A 5,161-nucleotide genomic window follows, 5' to 3' on the forward strand; every position below is an offset into this window, starting at 1 on the left:
AATAGGACTATAAGGTAAAATGTAATAAATTAATAAAAAAGACAATAACAATGTCTGTTGATCTGCCTCTATACTTTTCCCTCTCCTACCTCTTGAGCTATTCAGTCTGACTTTCAGAACCAGAGTAGATCAATTTATTCCCTTGAAACAATTCCACCATTCTATGAGATCAAGACTGATCTGTAACCTATATCTAACCCTATACCTGTCTTTGCTTCATATGTCTTATCATTTTTAGGTAACAAAGCTGAAGAATTTCAGTTTAATGATAAAAATTGATCCATTATCAATTGCCAATTACAGAAGAAAATTCTAAAATTTAGCCATCATTAATGTTTCCAAATTTCAAAACCTAAAGGTTTGACTCTGATGTTTAGAAACACAGGAATATAGAAAATATTTGCAGAAGTAGGCCATTTGGCCCTTCAAGCTTGCACCACCGTTCAATATGATCATGGCTGATCATGCAATTTCAATATCCCATTTCCCATAGCCCTTGATCCCTTTAGCTGCAAGGGCCATGTCCAGCTCCCTGTTAAATACTTCTAATGAACTGGTCTCAACAGCTTCCTGTTCACAACTGTCTGAGTGAAAAAATTCTTCTTCATCTCAGTCCTGAATGGTTTACCCCTTATTCTTAGACTGTAATCTCTAATTCTAAACTTCCCCAACATGGTGAACATTCTTCCCATATCCAGCCTATCAACATATACATCAGGATTGTATATGTTTCTATAAGATTCCCCCTCCTTCTTCTAAACTCCAGTGTGTACAAGCCCAATCAATGCAGTCTTTCTTCATATGTAATCCTGCCATCCTGGAAATCCATCTGATGAACCTTTGCTTGATTTTCTCAATAGTAAGAATGTCCTTACTCATACTAAAAAATCAAAACTGCACACAATACTCAGGGTGTGGCCTCACTAAGGCCCAGTATCACTGCAGCAAGCCATCCCTCAAATCTTCTCACTAAGAAGAATTCCAGCATGCCATTAGCTTTCCTCACGGCTTACTACACCTGCATATCAACCTTCTTGGGGAAATAATTTGTGACATCTTCAAAAATGTCCCTATTACAGAGGAGGAAGTGCTAGATGTCTTGAAACACATAAAGGTGGATAAATCTCTAGGACCTGATCAGGTCATAGTCATAGAAATGTACTGTACAGAAATAGACCCTTTGGTCTAACTCGTCAATGCTGACTAGATATCCCAACCCAATCTAATCCCACCTGCCAGCACCCAGCCCATATCCATCGAGACCTTTCCAATTCATATACCCATCCAGATGCTTGTTAAACGTTGCAAATGTATCACCCTCTATCACTTCCTCTGGCAGCCCATTCCATACATGCACCATTCTCTGTGTGAAAACATTGCCCGTGAGGACTCTTTTATACCTTTCCCCTCTCACCCTAAACCTATGCCCTCCAATCCTAGGGAAAAAAAACTTTGTCTATTTAACCTATCTATGCCCCACATGATTTATAAACCTCTACAAGGTCACCCCTCAGCCTCCAAAGCTCCAGGACAAGCAGCCCAAGCTTATTCAACCTCTCCCTATAGCTCAAATCCTCCAACCTTGATAACATTGTTGTAAATCCTTTCTGAACCCTTTCAAGTTTCACAACATCTTTCTGATAGGAAGGAGACCAGAATTGCACACAATATTCCAACAAGGGCCTAACCAATATCCTGTACAGCCACAACATGACCTCCCAACACCTGTACTCAATACTCTGATCAATAAAGAAAAGCATACCAATGCCTTCTTTATTATCCTATCTACCTGTGACTCTACTTTCAAGAAGCTATGAACCTGCACTTCAAGGTCTCTTTGTTCAGCAACACTCCCAAGGACCTTACCATTAAGTGTATAAGTCCTGCAATGATTTGCTTTCTCAAAATTCAGCACCTCGCATTTATCTAAATTAAACACCATCTGCCGCTTCTCAGCCCATTGACCCATCTGGTCAAGATCCTGTTGTAATCTGAGATAATCTTCTTCGCTCTCCACTATACTTCCACTAACTATACTTCTTAAGCTCACATCCAAATCATTTATATAAATAACGAAAAGTAATGGACCCAGCACCGATCCTTGTGGCACTCCTCTGGTCACAGACCTCCAGTCCGAAAAACAACCCTCCACCATCACCCTCTGTCTTCTACCTTTGAACCAGTTCTATATCCAAATGACTAGTTCTCCCTATATCCTGTAAGATTGAGAAGAGTATAAAGACAGTAGGAGTATAGATAAGAGGGAAAACAGGGAAAAAAGGGGACATGAGATAGTTTTGGCAAATAGAATTAAGGAGAATCCTTAATTGTAAAAGGGTTTTTACAAATACGTTAAGGACAAAGGGTAACTAGGGAGAAAATAGGGCCCCTCAAAGATCAGTAAGGTGGCCTTTGTGTGGAGCCAGAGAAAATGGGGGAGATACTGAATGACTATTTTACATCAGTATTTACTGTGGAAAATGATATGGAAGATATAGACTGTAGGGAAATAGATGGTGATACTGTGCAAAATGTCCAAATTACAGAGGAGGAAGTGCTGGATGTCTTGAAACGCATAAAGTTGGATAAATCCCCAGGGCCTGATCAGGTGTACCCTAGAACTCTGTGGGAAGCTAGGGAAGTGATTGTTGCACCTCTTGCTGAGATGTTTGTATCATCAATAGTTACAGGTGAGTTGCCGGAAGACTGGAGGTTAGCTAACATGGTGCCACTGTTTAAGAAGGGTGGTAAGGACAAGCCAGGGAATTATAGACCAGTGAACCTGATGTCAGTGGTTGGCAAGTTATAGATAGAGTTATAGAGATGTACAAAGAGTAGAGGACCCAGAACCGATCCTTATGGCACTCCACTGGTCACAGGCCTCCAGTCTGAAAAACTACCTTCCACTATCACCCTCTGTCTTCTACCTTTGAGTCAGTTATGTAATCAAATGGCTAGTTCTCCCTGTATCCCATGAGATCTAACCTTGCTAATCAATCTCCCATGGGGAACCTTGTCGAACGCCTTACTGAAATGCATATAGATCACATCTACCGCTCTGCCCTCATCAATCCTCTTTGTTACTTCCTCAAAAAACTCAATCAATTTTGTGAGACATGATTTCCCACACACAAAGCCATGTTAACTACCCCTAATCGGTCCTTGCCTTTCCAAATACATGTACATCCTGTCGCCCAGGATTCCCTCAGAGCAGCAGATGTGATCTATATGGAGTTCAGTAAGGCATACGACAAGGTTCCCCATGGGAGACTGATTAGCAAGGTTAGATCCCATGGAATACAGGGAGAACTAGCCATTTGGATACAGAACTGGCTCAAAGGTAGAAAACAGAGGGTGGTGGTGGAGGGTTGTTTTTCAGACTGGAGGCCTGTGACTAGTGGAGTGCCACAAGGATAGGTGCTAGGTCCTCTACTTTTTGTCATTTACATAAATGATTTGGATGTGAGCAGAAGAGGTATAGTTAGTAAGTTTGCAGATGACACCAAAATTGGAGGTGTAGTGGACAGCGAAGAGGGTTACTTGAGATTACAACAGGATCTGGACCAGATGGGCCAATGGGCTGAGATAAATGCGAGGTGCTGCATTTTGGGAAAGTAAATCTTAACAGGACTTATACACTTAATGGTAGGGTCCTAGGGAGTGCTGCTGAACAAAGAGACCTTGGAGCGCAGGTTCATAGCTCCTTGAAAGTGGAGTCGCGGGTAGATAGGATCGTGAAGAAGGCATTTGGTATGCTTTCCTTTATTGGTCAGAGTATTGAGTACAGGAGTTGGGAGGTCATGTTGCAGCTGTACAGGAAATTGGTTAGGCCACTGTTGGAATATTGCGTGCAATTCTGGTCTCCTTTCTATCGGAAAGATGTAAAACCTGAAAAGGTTCAGAAAAAGTTTACAAGGATGTTGCCAGGGTTGGAGGATTTGAGCTATAGGGAGAGGCTGAACAGGCTGGGGCTGTTTTCCCTAGAGTGTCGGAGGCTGTGGGGTGACCTTATAGAGGTTTACAAAATTATGAGGGGCATGGATAGAGTAAATAGACAAAGTCTTTTCCCTGGGGTCGGGGAGCCCAGAACTAGAGGGTGTAGGTTTAGGGTGAGAGGGGAAAGATATAAAAGAGACCTAAGGGGCAACTTTTTCACACAGGGTGGAACTGAACTCAGGTCCTTGATGCAGTAAGGCAGCAGTGCTAACCACTGAGACACGATGCCAGTTTGAATATTATTTATATTAATATTGCTGAGTCCCTGCCCCTAATTTAGTATGTTTCTTTGCAACATCTGGCAACCTTCCTCACCAGCAAAGAAAACTGCCATTTCTCTCGTCATAAACAATATCACCATTAGCAGTTTCCCATTGATCCTGACCAGATTTGTCCCTAAAACAATTGTGAAATAATTTTATAATTATTTCATCTCCCTTGCAAGTTCATTTTCATACTGCATATATTATTTGTAGCTCTTACCATCTGTTTTGTTGCATTCCAGTTCTTTCTATTTTCTCAATCAGTAGAAACAGTACTTTGCTTTTCATGTTTGGATTCTCATTCTTGTCAGTTTTAGTGTATTTTTATGTTTTCCTATCTCTTTAATATTCATGACACCTCCCTACGTTGTTAGTCCCAAAATGGCTTACAAGGGCTGGATCCTCTGCCATTTCACCAATATCCTTTCAATCTGATTTTGGAGCCTTGATATAAGCTGAAAATGTGTTGCTGGAAAAGTGCAGCAGGTCAGGCAGCATCCAAGGAGCAGGAGAGTCAACGTATTGGGCACGAGCCCTTCTTCAGGAAAGGGCTCATGCCCGAAACGTTGACTCTCCTGCTCCTTGGATGCTGCCTGACCTGCTGTGCTTTTCCAGCATCACATTTTCAGCTCTGACCTCCAGCATCTGCAGTCCTCACTTTCTCCTAGAGCCTTGACATAAGATAGGCAACATGTATACATGTAGGCAACATCCTAATTACAATGGATATTATCTGTCCCTTTAATCTCACACAACTGTCACATTGTACTCCACTTTGTCCTTCTTCTTTGGGGCAGCACACTGGCTCAGCAATTAGCACTGTAGCCTCATAGTGCCAGGGACCCAGGTTCAATTCCCACCTTGGGTGGCTCTGTGTAGAGTTTACAGATTCTTCCTGTGTC

Source organism: Hemiscyllium ocellatum, chromosome 3 (genome assembly GCF_020745735.1).
Source record: "Hemiscyllium ocellatum isolate sHemOce1 chromosome 3, sHemOce1.pat.X.cur, whole genome shotgun sequence".
NCBI lineage: Eukaryota > Metazoa > Chordata > Chondrichthyes > Orectolobiformes > Hemiscylliidae > Hemiscyllium > Hemiscyllium ocellatum.